Source organism: Antennarius striatus, chromosome 9 (assembly GCF_040054535.1).
Source record: "Antennarius striatus isolate MH-2024 chromosome 9, ASM4005453v1, whole genome shotgun sequence".
NCBI lineage: Eukaryota > Metazoa > Chordata > Actinopteri > Lophiiformes > Antennariidae > Antennarius > Antennarius striatus.
In genome coordinates, this window is record NC_090784.1 from 22,112,501 (window position 1) to 22,131,071 (window position 18,571).

The following is an 18,571-nucleotide window of genomic DNA, read 5'->3' on the forward strand; positions in this document are numbered from 1 at the left end:
TCAGGATGGGAGGAGTTTGTTTAAAGTAAACAACAATAATCATGACAACAGCCTGTAAGAAAGTTTTTATTATTACTAATATTAGTAACATTATTAATGTTACAGTGAAGGTGGAAAATGGGATATTGCCCCATCCTCAGAGGAAAAAAGAAACCAGAAGCAAAATTAAAAGTATTTTTATTTGTTATTGGCTTTTTTTTTATAAGTCAACATATTTCAAAATAAAAGCACAAGAAGGTATTTTTGAAGACGTTGAGGTGTGAACATACTGGACAAAGATTTGTTCTAGTGTTTCTATTCATTTATTAGATTGAAATGTGACTCACAGCAGAACTCCGTATGTTCCTGATCCTCCTCTTCCTCCTCCTCTTGTGTGCATTAGTGGATTATTTCGTTTATAATAAATATCTGATATGGATAAATGATTTAAACGTCTTTGTTCAGCCCATTTTAACCCCAGACGCTTCATTCTCTCTTTATGGACTGTTTGATTTTGATATTCCGTGCCTTCTGTCAGAGTTTAATGAACCATTTTTAAATGGTGAGAAAAGGTGAGCTATCACAAGAGATTTGTAGAATTTCACACAGCAGAATTAAATAATTGGGGTTTGCATCAAATGATTTCTTCAGGAAAAATAATCTGATGCTGATATTTAGAAATGTTTCAGCTGCATTTTAGAGGATAAGAAAGGAGACGATGCCCTCAGAGGTCAACGGTCCTGAGTTCAGGAAATAAAAACAACAAACAAACAAATAACAGGAAGAAAAGCTTTTTATCTTCCAACCTCGAAGCGTTTGCTTCTTTCATTCCTGTTTTTTTTTTGTTTTGTTTTTTGTGCTGGTTCTCATTCATGGAGGCGTTTGACATGCTGCTCAGCAGCTGAACGCTCCCGGAGGTTTTCCTCTTTGGTGCCTCCTGAGGAGCAGAGGAGGCGCCAAACAAGGAACCTGGAACGAATAAAAGCCTCTAAGGAGGAAAATCAACAAACAAGAGTTCCTTTAGAGGAGGAAACGGTTCAGATCAGATCCAGTACCGACGGGTTTCATTTACTGGATCTGGTTCTGGTGTGAACACGTCACGGAACAGTAGCGGCGTTCACTTCAACTGAAGGTTGATCTGCTGGTCATCCTCGTCTCTCCTCTCTGGTGCTGATTGATGACATCAGTGATCACAGTATTGATCAATCACAGATCCTGATCAGATCCGTATCTGGACTGGAACCAGGACATGATCAGAACGGTCCTGATGAATCTGATTCAGCCTGCATCCTGTTGTCTGCCTGTTGATATCGAGCCTTACAGACAAACTCTGGGTTGCTTTCTGTATTTATAAACATGGTGTGCAATACCACCAGCGACCGCTGGGGGCAGTGTGCCTACAAGCAAAGCACGACAAACAAGTACAGAAACGATGAAAAAGAAGAATAAAAGTCAAGAACTGTTTCTTTTTTTCTTCTTTTACCGAGTTGCGTTTTGAACATTGTCACAACCTCCTATAACCTTCATCGTCTGTTTTGAGCCCTTTTGACTCTTCACCGCCCTCTAGTGGACGAATCAACGCCAGCGTAGAAGTCACGTGGTGTCTGATGATGTACGTATGATGAGTAGATGGACTGAAATGATGAAAGATCTAGGACTTAAAATACGACATTAAGGTCACACATCAATCTGAGGTCCAGCGTTGTCTCAAAGTTTCCCTCCCTGGGTTTTGACTGACAGGTTCAATAAACGTCACAATCTTTTGCTCACATCTGTGACATCAGAAGCAGAGCTACTGGTGCTATTTATGACATCACAAATATACCGCCCCGCCAAAAAAAAAAAATTGCCGCCAAGGAGAGGTCCCCTGCTCTAATATTTTGTTAGACTGCCTTTAGTTTTGATTACAGCTGTGGTTTTGTTCTGATATACTTCTGTAATGTCACAAGATTTATTTCCATCCAGTGTCGCATTTATTCATCATCCTGATCTTGTCTTGATGATGGTCATGTGACCACTGCACAAAGATTCTCAGTGGGGTAAAAGTCTGAACTCTGGTGTCTCCCACCCCCTGAACGAATCCTGGTATCGTCATCCTGGAATCTGTCTCTGAATCATCAGTATAATCAGGTCGGCTGACATCATCCCGGCGCTGAACGACGTAGACTATCCAAAAGGAGGCTCAGATTTGACTCATTAAATCCAGGTGGAGACTGGTCCAACCCTGGTCCAGTAGACGACTAACATTCTCTCACACACACACGAAAAAAACAACAACTTTGCATTGTTCCAGAAAATTTCCGTTAGCCTGGACGTATTTTAAAATTACTTCTGTGTATAGATGAAAGGAGTGAGTCTTCCTACAAGTGCTATTATTACCACTATTGCTACCACTACTGCTGCTAGTAATGGTACTGCTGGTAGCAGTAATACTACTACAGTGCACCCTGGTTCCTCGCGGTTAATGCGTTCCAGGAACCACACGCGACTAGCACATTCCGCGATATAGCGACAAACTTTATCTTCTTATTTACGGTAATTTAAACCATCATGAACCCTTCCCATACTAAAATTAAACCACCTTCTATCTGTATTACCTTTTTCCACACTCCGATAGACTGTTTAAACCACTTTTGTGCCTCATGGAAGTCCGAGACTCACGGAAGGTAGCACACTTCCGGATGCCGTCAGCCAATAGAATGCGAGTACGGTATCACGTGACTGCCAACCAAAAATCCGCGATGAGGTGAGGTCACAAGCGTTGATGCATGAATGTGTGAGGGTGCACTGTACTTGTAACAACTAGCAGTATTACTGCCACTAACAGTAGTAGTAGTACTGTTATTACAACTACTACTACTAGCAGTACTACTAGTACTATTAGTGGTATCACTACTGCTAGTACGACTGCTGCTAGTACTCTTATTACAACTATTAGTAGTACGACTACTAGTACTGTTACTAATAGTACTGTTTCTACTACTACTATCACTATTACTACTAGTACTACTAGTGATAGTATTACTATTAATACTTGTACTATTACTACCACTGTTACTATTAGTACTACAATTACTGGTAATCTTACTATTAGTATATTTTACTATAATACAAACAAATTACCACTACTATAATACTACTATAGTACTATAATACTACTGCAATACTACACTACTTCTATACTACTACTATATACTGCAGGTGGCTCGGTGAGCAGTCAGTCACGTGTCTCTTCTCCCTGGTAGACAAACCGGACCAGACTCGTCTCATGAGCGTTAATCAGTGATGTTTGTCTATACTTGAGGTTTATTTGGTAAAATACCAGAACATCCAAGATTCTTACAAACAGAAGTCTCGTCTTCTGGAGTCAACCTCAAATATATTCAGTCTTTAAAACAATCACTCACGTTTCACCGATCACTAATCAATGAACTGATGTAAACAGTCAACAGGTCTTTATTTACTCTGAGCTGTTGTTGATTGTTTGCTATCCTGAAGATGAAAGTCTGGAAACACCGCATCATTCTCTCCATGGATTGGCAAAACCTTCTGATGACGTCACCACACACAAACTTCGGCACTTCCATTCTAATAACACAAACTTATTTTAATTGATTTATTACTAATTTATCTCAAAGCTGTGAACTCTTCCACTTCTGATCGAACAGCCAAACGTGTCGGTTTTACTTCTGGAGGAGTTGAGGTTTAAATTCTGGTCATTATGATGATAAACTTTAATAAACAATAAATTCATGCGTAACGTTCCGATCCGTTCCAGGAGCTGGAGTTGAACCTGAGCAGCGGCAGGAGGAGGAGGAGGTGACGGAGGTGGAGTGGGGGGGGGGTTCACCGCCAAGCCCCTGCAGAAATGGCCTGATGGGTGCTAATGAACTCGGGATGTGGCACCACAATGCTGAGCGGCCCCTGGTGCACCTCGGTGCCCGGGTTCCCATGCAGCCGCCAGAGCAGGGATGAAGAGGAGGGAGGAGGAGACGTGAGAGTGAGAGGGGGGGTGGCTAGATGGTGTACACCCCGGCTATTGTGCCCGGGCCTGCGCCCATTACCCACCACCGACCACTCCGCTTTCCCAAGGGGAGCGGGGCCCGCCTGCCCGGTAACCGGGCATCGGCGAGGGCGCGCCGAGGGGCGCAGAGAAACAGTAGCCGTATTTAGAGTTTGATCTCCAGGAAAGCGTCCAAAATTTGGAGAGAAAGAAAAGGGGAGCCCGGGACATTGGTAGGCTGAGAGAACCCCCCGACAACAAACCGGGGGCTGACAAAGTTGTCTCTTTGGCAGTCGCGCCTCCTATTGAAGCAGTAATTTATTCAAAGGAGATTTTTATCCCCGCGATCTGATTATTATGATAATCAAGTGACCCAGACCCCCTTTCTTGGCTCTTGTCTGCGGGCTCTGGGCTCGGCGGTGACAGTAAAAGCTGATTTGCACGGTCTTCACCCCCCTGGTCCACATTCCTGGACTGCTGTGTATCAAAGACGCACACAATGAGAATAGTGGATGTGCGCACTTGATCCAGGCGCATGAGCGAAGGCCGCAGTCTCCGCCGGGGGCTTTGTGTCAAACGAATACTGGTAGCCAGACGAGATTACACGAAACTTTTTATAATCCCACATGCGCCAAAACGAGGTTCAAAACGACACACTTGATAAGAGAAATAGACCCCAAACACAGGCGGCGCGGACGGAGCTGCGCTTCTGCTGCGTTCACGCGTAATTAAGGAGTTCGTTAAGCAGTGAGGCGTCAGTTTATTCTCCTAGATGATAATTTCTCACTTTTGTTTGTCTGGAAGTCCAACGTGATTCCCAATTTTTCTCCACCCCCCACCCCCACCCCCCAATCAATAAAAGCACAACTTGAGCATCATCCAGGCGCGTCCATCACCACGTCTGCTTTCATATTTCAGAGGGTGGAGACAGAAAGCAGACCTGCATCGTGTCATAAAGGGGAGGGCCTTAGTGGTGGTATATGTTTTTAGAGCAGGCATCTTTTAACTTCATATTGCATGTGACGCGACGAATGGAAGAGTGCGAGGAGCGGAGAGGGGAGGGGAGGCGAGATCCACCTCCGCGGGAAATAATGGGGATGATAATAAAAACAGGGGGGAAAACCCGTCCGAGGGAAGCTGAATGGATGGAGCCAGAGACACGTCACGGCCAGCCGCAGCCATGAAGACTGAGCGCTCCAGCCTCCGGCTGCTCAGTTGGTCTCCATCTCCCGAGCGGCTCGCTTCTCGGTTTTGGAGAGAGGACGCCGAAGCGACGCGCAGAAGGCTGCGTGAGTATGAAATCTAAAAACCGTGATTTCCTTCTAAAGGAGGGATGGGGGATGCGGAGGCAGGTGCGGATACCAAAAAAGCGGAGGGGAGCTCGTTTGCATCCGTCCTCAATCTGCACACATTACGGAGCAGCGTTAGTCTGGATGTGGCGAGCGATTATGTGCGATGTGTGCGTGAGCAGCGGCTCCAAAGCCGATCGCTTCCCTCATTTCTGAGTCTTTTCTCTCTCTTGATGCTCCGAGGAGTGAAGGCGAGGAGATGAAATTACAGAGAGACAGCTGCTGGAAACATTGCTCAGTAAAAAACCAAAAAAAAAACAAAAAAACAAAAACGTGGACATTTTGTCTTTTTAATTAATTTTGGAAATGTTTTAGAGGTTGGAAATAAAATCTTATTTCTGACGTGGAGCGCAGGGGTCAGGACAAGACAGAGGGAGCATGCGGGAACAGACCCGCACTCATTGGTTAGATGATGAAATACATCTGAGGGAGCAACTTGTAATTAGACTTGGTTTGACTCCTCTTTGAGGGACAAGTCCCCTGTTTCCCAGCCTCAATGACGCATTGTGTGCAGGCTACATGCGCCATTCACGGGGAGCCACAAAAGGCCAAAAAGACGCTCCCAGCCCTGATTTCCTTCCTCATACACACCCCCGTGCACTTAGCGGGGTCATTTTTTCAGCTCAGCTCACAGTGACAGAGTCGGGCAACATTTGGCTCCAAAAACCCATCCAGCTTGACACCCCCATGAGTCTGCTGACTAAAACCAGAGAATCCTTATTCCTGCTTTCCTTTTTCTTCCCCAAATTAAGCCCTTGCTGGACTTTGTGTTCCATGTGGCTCAGATATGAGGATTACCAGCAGACAGGCCTGCAATGCCTGCGTAATAAGACAAAGTGGTGGCGTTCACACCCATAGCTGGAGGATAAAGGGATCACAAGGCCAAAAAATATCCAGAACACACGTGTGCGCAGAGTTAGAGGCCTGTGCCCGGAACACGTGTGCGCCCCCGGACACCGGGGGAGCGAAACGGTGCCTGGAACTCTGAGGGGCGGTTAAAGCGAATGATAATAAAAATAAGAGTATAAAAATCTGGGATTATGCAACGTTTCACATGATGACCATGAGAGCATTAGTGTGTGTGCATCTGGGGGTCAGTGCATGAGCGGAGTCAGAGCGCGAAAAGGAACGTTTGGCACAAAAAGCGTTTGTGTTTTTCTTTGTTATGTTCTGTTGTTTTTGTTTTGTTTTGTTTTTTGTTTTTCCATTTCGGGATGGGGTAAATTATAGATTACACAATTTACTATTTTCATTTGTATTTATTTCTAGAAATAGCTTTCCCACACACTCACACAAACACACACCTGAGGATGTGTGCGCCACTGCAATTCTTATTTGAATAACAGTTTTCTGAACATAAGCCTTTATGTTCCAACATAAACACGGCGTTTTTCACGCCCATCATCGCTCCTTTTATCTCATTGTGGGAGAAAAACGAAGATGCTGACAGTGTTTGAAGTCTGCTGTATGTAAAATGGGGTAATTTGGCTGCTCCGTGCTGTAAAGTCCATCTGAGGAATAAAATGATCGCCTTTTTTCCAGGGATCCCTGGAGAGACAATCAGCGGCCTCACAACACGTGGCTTACTATAGGTAATAATGGCTCCACATCACACAGGCTTCCGTAGTCAGGTGGGATAATTTGAGTAATTTCAGGGTATTATATTTTATATTGGTAGAAGTAATAATAGGATGCATGAAGTGTGTAGTCGGTGATGTAATAAAGATCTACACTCAAGCGTCATTTTAAGGAGTATGATTGGTTTCTGAGCGGCAAACGTGTTAAATATTTAAACACGACCATGACGAAAACAACCGTTAAACGTCACGCGTAAAACATGACAGGGTTTTATAAAATTCATTTTTTTAAAAATCAGAGACGATCAGCAGCTCAGGTTTAAAATGGAAAATAGATTAAATTATACAAGAAGTATTTTTTTAGCTGAACAGCTCCACAGAGAGGCTGTGAACAGTGTGTGTGTGTGTGTGTGTGTGTGTGTGTGTGTGTGTGTGTGTGTGTGTGTGTGTGTGTGTGTGTGTGTGTCTTAGACAAACTCTCAGAGCGTCAGGCCTTCACCATCATCTCAGTTTCACACTTTCATTCTAATGTCAGAAATCCACCTTTAAGTATCTTTTTGACCTGTGCGTAAAATCCTTTAAATCGTGCGTAAAATCCCTGCGTGACGTCCTTTGTTGTCTTTAAATGTGTCATTCCATCTGAGATTTCAAACTGTTATAAAATTAGTAAAAAGGAAACCTTTTACCACGTGGTTTTAATCAGATCTGACTTTAAACAGAAATGATTTTATTGCTAATCAGCGTTGCACTTTCCGCATAAATTCTTTCCAGTTAGAAGCGTCTAAATTTGTTGACGTCACGCACGTTTTGACCAATGGCTCAACCTCATGAGGTTTGTTTAAACAGTAGAGAGAAAGAATCCGGAGCATTGCTGATGCTTCCATGCGTTTTTGGATTTTACTCATTGAGTTGTGGCGACTTACATTAACTAAAAAATAAAAATAAATAAATAAAAGAACGAGGGTTGAATCTTTTGCTCCACAAGCTTCAGTTTCTGAATAATTTCCCACGTAAAATTCATCATGAACGGCGAGCAGCGCGAAGATTAAACCCCTCAAGACAATAGTGGAATTGTATCAGAATTATAGGCTGTAACAGCAGCGCAGTCACGAATACGACACCGTTAATGAAGGGGCTATTAATGATAATGAGGAAACAAATGCAATCTGCATATAATTATATTTCTTTTTATACAGCTTGGAAAATTTGTGAGAATGCATCAGATGTAAAAATGAGCCTCAGAGCTCACACCAAAGGCTGCATTCACAATAAAAGGGGTTAGACACAAATAATTCTTATGGTAAATAAAGGGTGATTAACACTAGAGCGAACACTATGATTTAAAAATATAATTTTTTTAAAATGATTTTTTTACAAAATGTTTCAGGTTATAATTTTAGCTTGAACTGCAGATGTGATGGATTCATTAGATCCAATTGTAAAATACATTTTATTGATTTTATCAGCTCGAGTGTCCATTTCTTTGTGTTGATATTTTATCTCTGAGAAGAAAAAAAAATCTGTAATCTCCTCCAGATTGAGTTTCTTGATGCTTTTCATCCATCACTGAACTCAGCTGTGTGCGTTTTGCAGCCAAGTGTGTGTAAGTTAACACTTTACATGTTTGTGTGATCCATAGCAGCGGCATTCTGGGAGCTGAGGCTGGTCTCTGCTCTTGAGAGGCCTCGCTTTGTCCTTGTAGGTCAAAACAAAGCATTCCGATGATGATCCGTGTTCCGGTGACAGCCGTCTGAAGGGCGACAGAACACCTTTTAGAACCCCGACTCTCACTCAGGCAGCAGAAGAGGAAGCCCTGCTGTTTATTGTAACCTAGAGGGAGAACAATGGCTCTGGGATTGGCTGTTTGCTAACTGGGATGTAGCCGTGTCGGCTAACGCCTGCGTGTTGCCAGTCATGTCAGGGTCTGATGTGCGTTGGAGGCCGAGAACATTCCGTGACTCGCCCCCTTTTTCGCGCTCTCTCCTTCTTCCACGGTATCGCTCCATCTCTTTTTCTTCCTCTGCTCCTAGTCAGAAGAGCTTTATTTGGCGGTGGCGTTTGTGGGGGAGGAGCTTGCCACAACAGGGATCCGGGCACACAGAGCAGCTTTAATTAGAAGGGGCCTTATGCCATGTGCCACCGCCGCCTGTGTGTGCTGCAGCATTGTGTGCACCAGAACGCCTTTCGTGTGCGTTGAGCTTGATTTTTTTTCGCATGTTTTTGTGGAGGTGCAGTATTTGGCAGTGTCAGAATATCTGTAGTACATGTGCATCACGTAGCAGAAGTCTTAGCATACAGGCGTGGGCTGTTTTTTCTTTATCCGTGCTCATCTTGAACCCATCTGTCTCCGTTCTGACACCAACCTCGCGTGCCGGCCGACCGCTTTGGCATCAGATAATGTAAATGAAGACAAACCAGCTTCGTTTGTAGTCAAACAGACGCAATCTTTTAATTTAAAATCGCATTTGGACCGAGGTGGGGGGTGGCGTTTGAAGCCATCACCCTCCTATGGAGCCGGCCAGCAGGTAAGGGATGGGAAGGTTGGCAGTCGCAGCCAGTTTGGACTGGTTTGATAACTTGTGTACATTTTTTGATGAAGAGACCAATAAAGGCTTCCTGTGCACAAAGGGAGGTTTGTAATTGGTTGAGACGGTCTAAGGCGGGGTTGAAAGGGGGGTTGATTCGGTGACATCACACAACGAATGGTCAGAACATATAAGGGCTGCTGTAGGTTGAGCATGGAAAAAAAAAGGGTGTACGCCAGAAGAGTACAGTCTTTGTCCGGACGACGTTTTGGAATTTACGACTTGTTTTTTGAGATGAATTTTAAATCTTTTCTTTGTGGTTTGTAATAATATCAAAAATGTTAAACCAAGAGGTGGAGACTTGTGATAATTCTTTTGTCACTAACTTTCTGCTCTGCTTGTAGGTCTGAACTTGGCCCATGTTACTTCACCGGCTTGAGAGGATGGGTCGCCTTCGGGGTTGGTTGTTATCTTTGGTTATCTAGCTGTATGAGTGATGTACATTCTTCATAAAGCTAGATAACCGAAAGTAACAAGAATCCCATTACGCTCCTGAAAAGGCATTAAGACCCCCAAGTGTGCATCTCTTCAAAAAAACAAAAACACAAACTTCCATGAGGACCAAACAAGACAGAAGAAAACGGAATCTTTAAAAAGAGACTGGAGCGGCAAAAAGGTAGGGTTTAATTCTGGACCCAAAGACGGCCTCGCTTTCCGATTCTGTCCATATGTTCTGTTTCAATCATTCAACATTTAGAAGTCCAGACTACCCATGTAGGAATAAATGGGACATTGCCATACGTAGTCCCAGCAGCTCCTTGCAATCAGTGGCGGTGATCCATGGCCGTACGGTTGGTGCAACAGGATCACTTTTAATCTAATAAGCCCCATGATCCTGGTGTGTGGGGCTGCATGCTGGGGCTTAACCACAGTATCACATGGCTGGGAGTGACGGGCCTCGCTGAAAAAGACCCACACCGATTCTGGACTTTGACAAGTCGTTTAACAAGTCGCTGTTGGCTAATCAGTTTGAAGCCCGGTTTGATCAATGCCCCATTCACTCGGCTGAATTTCAACCCCGCATCTTTTTGGCATCAAGAGAACTCATGGTGTAAAAAAAAAAGAATGTGGGGCTTTCATATCATAGGCGCCGCATATGGTGCTATGAATTATACATACGTTCTGATTTGGATGGGATTGTGTGAGTTAAGAAAGCTCCCTCCAAGTTAATCCGGCTCCCAACTCCCTGCCGGCACCTAAGCGAACAGACAAGAATTTATTTGAGGCCAATTTTGTTAAGTTAGCCGTTGTTGATTTTTTTTTTCTCTCCTTCCCACCTACTCCTTTCTCCCCCCTTTTGCATGAATAGATGTTTGATTTGGGGTCCTGGCTGTTGTTTGGTTTGACGTGACAGTTGGCCTGGGTGTGAATGGGCCATGGTAAAGCCTGCGTCGCATGAGGTGCTACCATGTGGAAAGGCCTGATGGGATCTGGCTGAATGCTGCTGTGTGTGCCTGCATGGCTCAGAGGGGGGAGTGGTCCAGGGGCAATCAAGTAGAAAGAGCCCCCCAATGACAAGATCCATGAGGGAGCGAAGGAGAACAATCTGAGCCTGAAGGTTCTTTGCCCAGGCTCATGGTGAGGAGTAATTGGTCAATCAGATCTTCAACCCCAAGGCCTCTGATGGCTGATTGAAGGTGGGATTTCTTTTCTGTCCATCAAAGCCAAAGGGTTGCCCCCGCTGAGAGAGGACTGTTCCCAAGGTTTCACAACTCCGTAGCTACGAGTCTAGCAGTTTGCTGCCTCAACACGGCTCAACTAAAACCCTCCAGTGTGGATATATTCAGTTCAAAGTGGCACAAATCTCAAACTGTTGCCGAAGTTGAAATTGCTCAACGCTTACATGGCAAACTTTACCTTGCCATATCGAGCCCTGCAGCCGTGCCTGCCTGCTGCATTGCAGGTGCCGAGTTTGACAATTGAGCTCCAGGCTCTGCTCACAAGAGAGACAGGAAGGAACGAGGTCCTTGACAGGAAGTGACAGCCAGAGATGTCGCCGTCTTGGATGGCAAAGTAGTACCTGCTGTCTCGTCTGCTGTGCTTTAACCGTCAGTGGTGTTTTTTTGAAGGGTGTAAAGAGAGGTTTTCTGCTTCCTGTCTTTCTCTTAGTGTCGGGTACAGTGTTGAGACTAAACGGGAAGGGAAGTCTTGGACCGATTGTGTTTGTACCCTAAGCGGTGCCCTGGGAGACGCATGTCATGGTGCAAATGTTTTGTGCTGGCGGTGTAATATCTCTAACGCGTCTCCATTGGGGACCCTAGAGTCGAGAGCATCTCTGCTTCTGCCTGCCTGAAAACGGCACAGTGATGGGAGATTTCCTCCAAAAAATCACCTCGGGGCCTTTGCTTGCTCTCTTTTTCTGTGTCCCATGGCTGTGTCTGAAATAGAAAGATGCAGAGAGAGGACGCTGAAGGAAAGGAAGTAGGAATGAAGAAGAGGGGCAGGAGGAGGGCAACAAGGGAGGTGGGTTTGTCTAAGCGGTCACTGGGCAAGCAGATTTAGACTCCAAATGTCAAATAGAAAAACAGCTATTGTGACTGGGTCCTACTTGCCCCCCCTGCACCAGCAGACTTTACAGTCAATAGAGCTAGTCCACTTGTCACTGAGGGACAATGTGCCTCTTTGCCTCCTTTTCAGTCCCGCCGGGTCCGAGCAGCCAGACAGTTTAGTGAATAAGACCCGGTGGTTCTTGCCCCTGTTTTCTCCGGCTCTCTTTCTCTTGACGGAACACACCAACAGGGTTTGGAAAATAGCCTCGCTGTTGGGCTGGAGCAGAAGGCCAGACCCTGTTATTTTCAACAACATTGGCATTCCCTCCACCCCCCCATGAACTCACAGAGGAATGAATGTATCTCAGGCAGTTGCAAAAGTCAATGGGCCTCCCCCAAACAAAGGAGATTAAGTTTGGCAACTTAGTGGTAACAGGTGTACTTTGACTGCGCTCGGACCACACGGGACGCGACCGCCGTCGTCTGACCCGTCGCCTCCCTGTTGGGTTTGACTTGTATGGAGATGAAGATGAAGACTTGCTTTGTGTTTCTAGACGTGTCAGACCTTGTCAAGGAAGAGGTTTGAGTCAGGAATGTGTTGGGGGTAGCTATCGAGCGCTGGCCTCTTATCATTTTTACAGCTTTTGAAAATGCAGCTCAGTTTTGCAACATTTCTCTACTGATTCGCCAAGTTTCCTCCAAAAGGGATTATGCAGATATCTTTAGATCTGGAGCTGTGCTCACCCAAGGGAGCGAGTTAAGGGTAAACAATGCTGGCACACAGAGGAAGAAAGAAATATCAGAGGGAGCGCTGCACGGCTCTGAAGCACGAATTCTTTTCCACGTTTAGAACGGAGACAGTGATGTTTTAAGAGGGGAAGTATCTTTCAAAGAGAACGAGCCAAGCCTTTTCTATCCATACCTTCAATAAATCGAGCCATTCAGCGGCAGTATAAACAGAGACGCTCTCAGAGTCGGCGCAAAACAGTGGATGCATTTGTTTGTTTCAGTCGTTAATAAAGCTTTTACCGAGAGGTCCTCAGGAAAAAAAAAAAGCCCATTCTGCCGAAATGACTTGGCAAAGCATCCGATGGAGGGTCTGTTCAGACCGACGCTGCTCCCCCCTGCCATTGTCTAGCTCTTCTCTCACACACCTACGAGTCCAGAGTAAGGACACAATTTCATTGTTGCATGAGCTGTTAATATCAGAGGCTTCACAATGGAGCCCATTCGCCGTATTTGCATAAGGCACTTTTCCAACAAGGACCCAGAGAGGGCTTGAAAGCTGGCCCACTCCAGTGCCAATGGCAAAAAAATGTCAAGTGCCAATTAGGAGAGGTTTGCCACCATTCAGGAGTACCCCACCCCTGAAGTCCTTCCCCTCCCTGCCTGCTTACCCACCCCACTCTCTCACACTCCAAGCCACCCCTGTTTTTACCTCCATATTCCAATTTCAGAGGTGGCCTTCCCCTCCTGACACCAGAAACAAAAGCTGGCTCCCTCCTCCGCCGCCTAATGGAGGATTTCTGCCCGGCTCGCCGTATTAGCGAAATCAGACGGCGTGCTCTGTTCGCCGATTAGTCAGCTTTCTTTGTTGATTTCTTTGAATGGGAGAGTTCACGAACTATGCAGCTAAAACCAGGGAGAGACATAAACTCCACCTGCTGAATACCGGAGTCAGCGAGCTGGCTGGATTGTCGGCGGCAAGGTTTTTGCATGGGCAGGTGTAAATTTTGCGGAAGACAGACGCAGATTTCAGGCAATTAAAGAGGATCTTCTTTCATCTCACGCGCACAGGTTTTTCTAATAGCGCTAATAGCATTTAGCCACCTAATGACTCGTTGGGAGCTGATCCTGCTTGTTATTTTTACAGCGATGCACGTACGAACACTGGACCTGCTATTACGGGAATGGCTGCGGCGGAGGCTTTGAGTCGGAGCTTCAGGCTGCAGGAAATGAGTTAGCAGAGCTACGTCAAATTCGTTAGCCAAACCGGTGAATGCCAACCGCGCCGACTCGTCCACGAATGCCGATAATGCAGCATCATGTCCGCCGTAAGCGGCACGCATTAACGGGAACGTGAGATCATCTCTGTGGCTGAATTTGCATGGCAAGTTGTTTACATCAGGAGATCCAGAAAAAAAAAGCAGCGAGGTGAAAAACATGGCACCCCCCCCCCCGATGAAACGATAAGCATGTTAAAAAAAATTAAGGCGCACTAAAAGAATGTAATGGAGGTTGTGCAGTTGGGCTGCCGTCGTCGTCCCGGGAGCATTTACCTAACTTACCGCCTCCTGCCACTCAAACGGGTTTTGCTCTTGTCCCCCTTTTTCTCTTTCATTCTTTCATTCAATCTCTGTGTTGAGTTTTTTTTTTTTTTTCTCTTTCCCACCCTTGATTCTCAGATGGTTGGATCTGATTTGCATGCATTTGCATAATGAAAGTCATTTGCATGCTCAGGGGCAGACTGTACCATGAGAACAGACATGAAGAGGTGTGTGCGTCCGCGTGTGCGTTGGCGTTTGGCGTGGGCGTACGTATGTTTTCCTCAACCATACACGTGCGTTTTGACGGATTCGCCGCGTTCTTAAAAAATTTTCCCTTTTGCCCTCTGATTTTTCCCTCGTTTTTTGTCTGCAGGCTACTGACCCACGCCATGAAGGAAAGCTGGCAAAAGGAGACTGAAAAACAGAAAAGATGGAGGAGGAGGGGTTGCTGTTGATTCTGCCCTCCCTCTCTCCTCGCCCTCCTCTGCATCGCCTCTTCCCTCCTCCTCCTCCTCCTCCTTCGCTCCATCCTCGGCAGACTGCCCCTTTTTCCTGTACAGCGAGACGCAGCCCCCGCGCCACCATCTTAGAGTAACGCTGGCATGAAATGGAAGGGAAGACCAGTCGCTGCAGGTAACACGCCAAACCCACCGCGCCCGCCAGGCTGCACCCCTCCTCCGACGCCACCCTGACCTTCCATCCTCTCCTCTTCCTCCTCGACTCGCCCTTCGCTTCCCATCTCCCCTTCTTCTCCGTTTTTAATCACCTCGGATGTATTTTTGTTAATTGCACAATTCACCGATGGGTGGTGGAGGGGGGGGGGTGGAAAGGAGGGGAGGGGTGAGTGGAGGTGGGCGGAGCATGTTTTGTATGTGTGCTCACATTAAATCACTCCGCTCTCAATGCCGCTCTCGGGAGGCTTTCAGCGGGCATCTGTCCTCGCCACGTTTTCCTTTCCCGTTTGGGGAATTCTCATGCCATCCGCGCGAGCGCTAGCCCCGACATGGCGGCGGCGGCAGTAGCGGCGGCGGCTGCCATTTTGGAGACGTGACACGAACCTTCAGAGGTGCCATCCAGATCTCCGTTTAAGCAGAACGTCGAGGAAACCTGTTCGTCTCTGTTTTGCCGCAACTTTGAGATTCCGTCTAAAAACACTCCCTAAACAATCTCGTCTTCTGGCGTGAACGGTGATTGACATCCATTCACACCTTCGTACGGCGGCGCGGCGGCTTTTTAATGTAACCGACACAAAGCAGCAGAAAGAGGAAGGGAAATAATAGAGAAGCGATGGAGAAGGGGCGAGGCGGCGGGACCTGGATGGGCCGGGTCTCGCCGATGGAAAGCCTCTCTTTGTGCGAACAGCCCGAGTTGGAGGGCAGACAAGTCGGGTATTGTTCTCCCGGAGCGAGCAACCTCGTTACAGCGCAGCTTTATGCTAACCCAACTTTGAAAACCGCTTAAACCAAAACACCAATTAGCATCGGCCGGCCTTGATTAAGCCAGGCAGGCGGGAAAACAATGGACGCCATTGTCCTCGCCGCTGAGAGAACCTCCTTTTGTTGGCGTGGAGATACTATACTAACTTAGACTTAGAGTTGGGTGCCAACGCTTGGGGCTAGCGGGGAGACGGGCGATCGCGATTGGGTCAAGGTGATGGAAGACAAGGGAAGGCGGAGTTTCTTCAAGGAAACAGTTTCACCTGACCCCCCCACCACCGCCGCCGCCCCCCTCCTGTACGACACTCGTGTGGTTTCTGGTGTTTTCGTGAAACCAGGTCACGCCAGACTGTTTCCGCCGTGAAGTCTTGAAGATGCGGCTTGTGGACGCCGTGGCGTGGGGGGGGGGGCACTGTGGTAACTGTGTCAGAGCCCATGCAGGCGCTCTAATCAAGCCCCCCCCTCCGTAAACAGGTGGTGGATTGAGCCAAAGGGGGCCGGGGCCCTTCTCAATTTACTGTGTAAATTATGCAGAGCCCAAAACAATGCAAACAGTAGACAGTGGAGTGGCTGGCGTTGGCTAATGAGATGATGAGAAGCCTGGAGGGGGGGGCGAGAGTGGTGAGGGGGGGCACGGCCAGCCAGCTTGTGTCTGGGTGTGTGTGTGTGTGTGTGTGTGTGTGTGAGGGTCTAGAGCAGACACCGTCCCGTCTGCACAAACCCATCACCAGCCCAGACTGCTCTGCAGAGTGGGGGTGGGGGGTGGGGGGTGGTCGGGGTAGCAGGCAGCTGGGGCACCCTGCCCCCACCACTCAGACGAGAGCACCAGCCTTGGGAACCTCAGTGGCAGGGGTCCCCTCAATGCTGGCACGTAGGGGCCCCCCAAAAGTCTGACTGCAACCCCCCCCCCTTCCCCTCCTTCTCCCTCTTGCCCCCCCACCCCACCCCAATGTGAGACTGGGGGCCTGGGAAGGACTTCAAGTTCACGGCCAGACCTCCTATTGAGCTGACAGCCTGACTGTTTGCTCAATTCGGCTCCCTATTCAGAACTGTGCTGGGGGGGGGGGGGGGGGCAGAGAAAGACCCGGGAGAAGGAGGAGGGGGGGTGTTGCTGGATGGGACACTGTGATAGCCATTCATTCAGCGGGGGGGGGGGGTGCGCGAGTAAAGAGCAAGGGAGAGGGTGAAGCGGGATGGGGGGGGCACAAATAAAAGTGAGGAATCCGGGTTTAAAGTTTGCTTTGAGCGGCGTGCCCCCCCCGTCACCCCCCACCCACACACACACACACACACACACACACACTCCTTTAGACTCGTAATTACTGGCGCCTTCCACTTTTCTCTCCCTTTCTACAACCAAACCCCCCCCCCCACCTCATCCCCATCACACACACACACACACACACACACACACACACACACACACACACACACACACACACACACACACACACACACACACACACACACACACACACACACACACTCATCATCGCCTCCATCCTCTGGTTTTATTGGGCCACATGCTGCGGCTGTAAATTTATCATTAACAAGCTTATTCACTGTAGTCCTCTCAACAAAACAAGACCCCCCCCGCCAATAACTCAAAGCGACACCAATACCCCAAACTTACACCACGCCCCCCCCCCCCACACACTGAATGCCAACTTGCTAATAGCTGGGGCGATGCTAATTAGCACGTCGGTTCGTGGACCCGCTGACCCGCTGTAATGTTTTAAGTTGCTTGTCTGAGCTGCTTGGAAATGGAACGCACCAAAAAAAAAAAAAAAGTGGGGGGGGGGTGATAAAAGTCCAGCTTACAGGGGGTGGGGGTGGGGGGGGGTCACATGCTTCCTCTTTGCATTAGCGGCTCCTGGCGTACCAGGCTCGCCTTAAGGCCTCCCAGCTCCAGCCCCAACGCCCCCGCCCCCCCCCCCCCCCCCCCCGAAACGCTTTGAGGACGTCGGAAAAGTTCATTTTTATGCACAAACAGACGCGAATTTAACGCTCAGGGTCCAAAACGTCACCTTTTTTTTTTTTGCTTTCCTACGTTTTCCGAGCTTCATTTTTAACGTCGATCTTCTCCTCGCAGTGAGATCCAGAACCTCATGACCAGGCAGCGAAGGGACGACTCCTCCTGAGGACCACGCATCGATGCTGACTCAGCATCATCGCCAGAAGGACCCCGATGAAGAAGAACAGCAAATATGGCCGACTGAGCGTCCCGAGGGCCAGACCCTCCTCCTCCTCCTGACTTTAGTGTGTTTGATGACATGTAGCCCACCTTTAGTTTGACCCCTGTTTGGTTCTAGTTGCCAGGACTCAGAGACACGTGAATGTGCGACCCACGGCAGCAGTGAATAATACTGCACTGTGATTGGACAGCTCCGTGTGTCAGCTGACACAACGGCGAAGGGGCGAGCTGTCGTCTTTACACTCTATGCAACTGTTTTTGTCCGTTTTTTTGTGTTTTTTTTGTGTTGGGCGGAACCGTTTCATCTCCACTTTGGACTCTCACTATTTCCTGGGGGGTGGTGGGTGGTGGTGGGGGGGGCTCACATTCCTTCAGACAGGATCAGGAAATGACATCATGATGCGTTCGGTGAGTCCGCATCCGTAACAGATTTGCAGGCAGGAGTGTGTTTGATCCATCGGGATACACACCCCGCCACACGACTAAACCTTCCCAGCATGCTTTGAGACATTAGCTTCAGGTAGCAACTTAGCTGCTCAGCTGTAATGCTACGTCTTTAGGTGGGACATGACAAATACATTGGCTTCAAACGCCGCCTTAATTTCCTGTCCTTGACATTAACACACACACACACACACACACACACACACACACACACACACACACACACACACACACACACACACACACAC

At 47.6% G+C, this 18,571-nt stretch overlaps 1 long non-coding RNA gene across 3 annotated transcripts; it reads left to right on the forward strand.

Moving 5' to 3' along the window:
• The first annotated feature begins 5,014 nt into the window (after window positions 1-5,014).
• Window positions 5,015-18,224, forward strand: LOC137601079 (uncharacterized). Of its 3 annotated transcripts, XR_011037016.1 has the most exons (4): window positions 5,015-5,271; window positions 9,838-10,109; window positions 14,623-14,882; window positions 17,778-18,224. It is a non-coding gene; the product is annotated as an uncharacterized lncRNA (long non-coding RNA). The 3 variants fall into 3 exon arrangements; XR_011037017.1 differs by lacking the exon at window positions 9,838-10,109; XR_011037018.1 differs by lacking the exons at window positions 5,015-5,271; window positions 9,838-10,109 and adding an exon at window positions 10,117-14,515.
• Window positions 18,225-18,571: the final 347 nt, after the last annotated feature.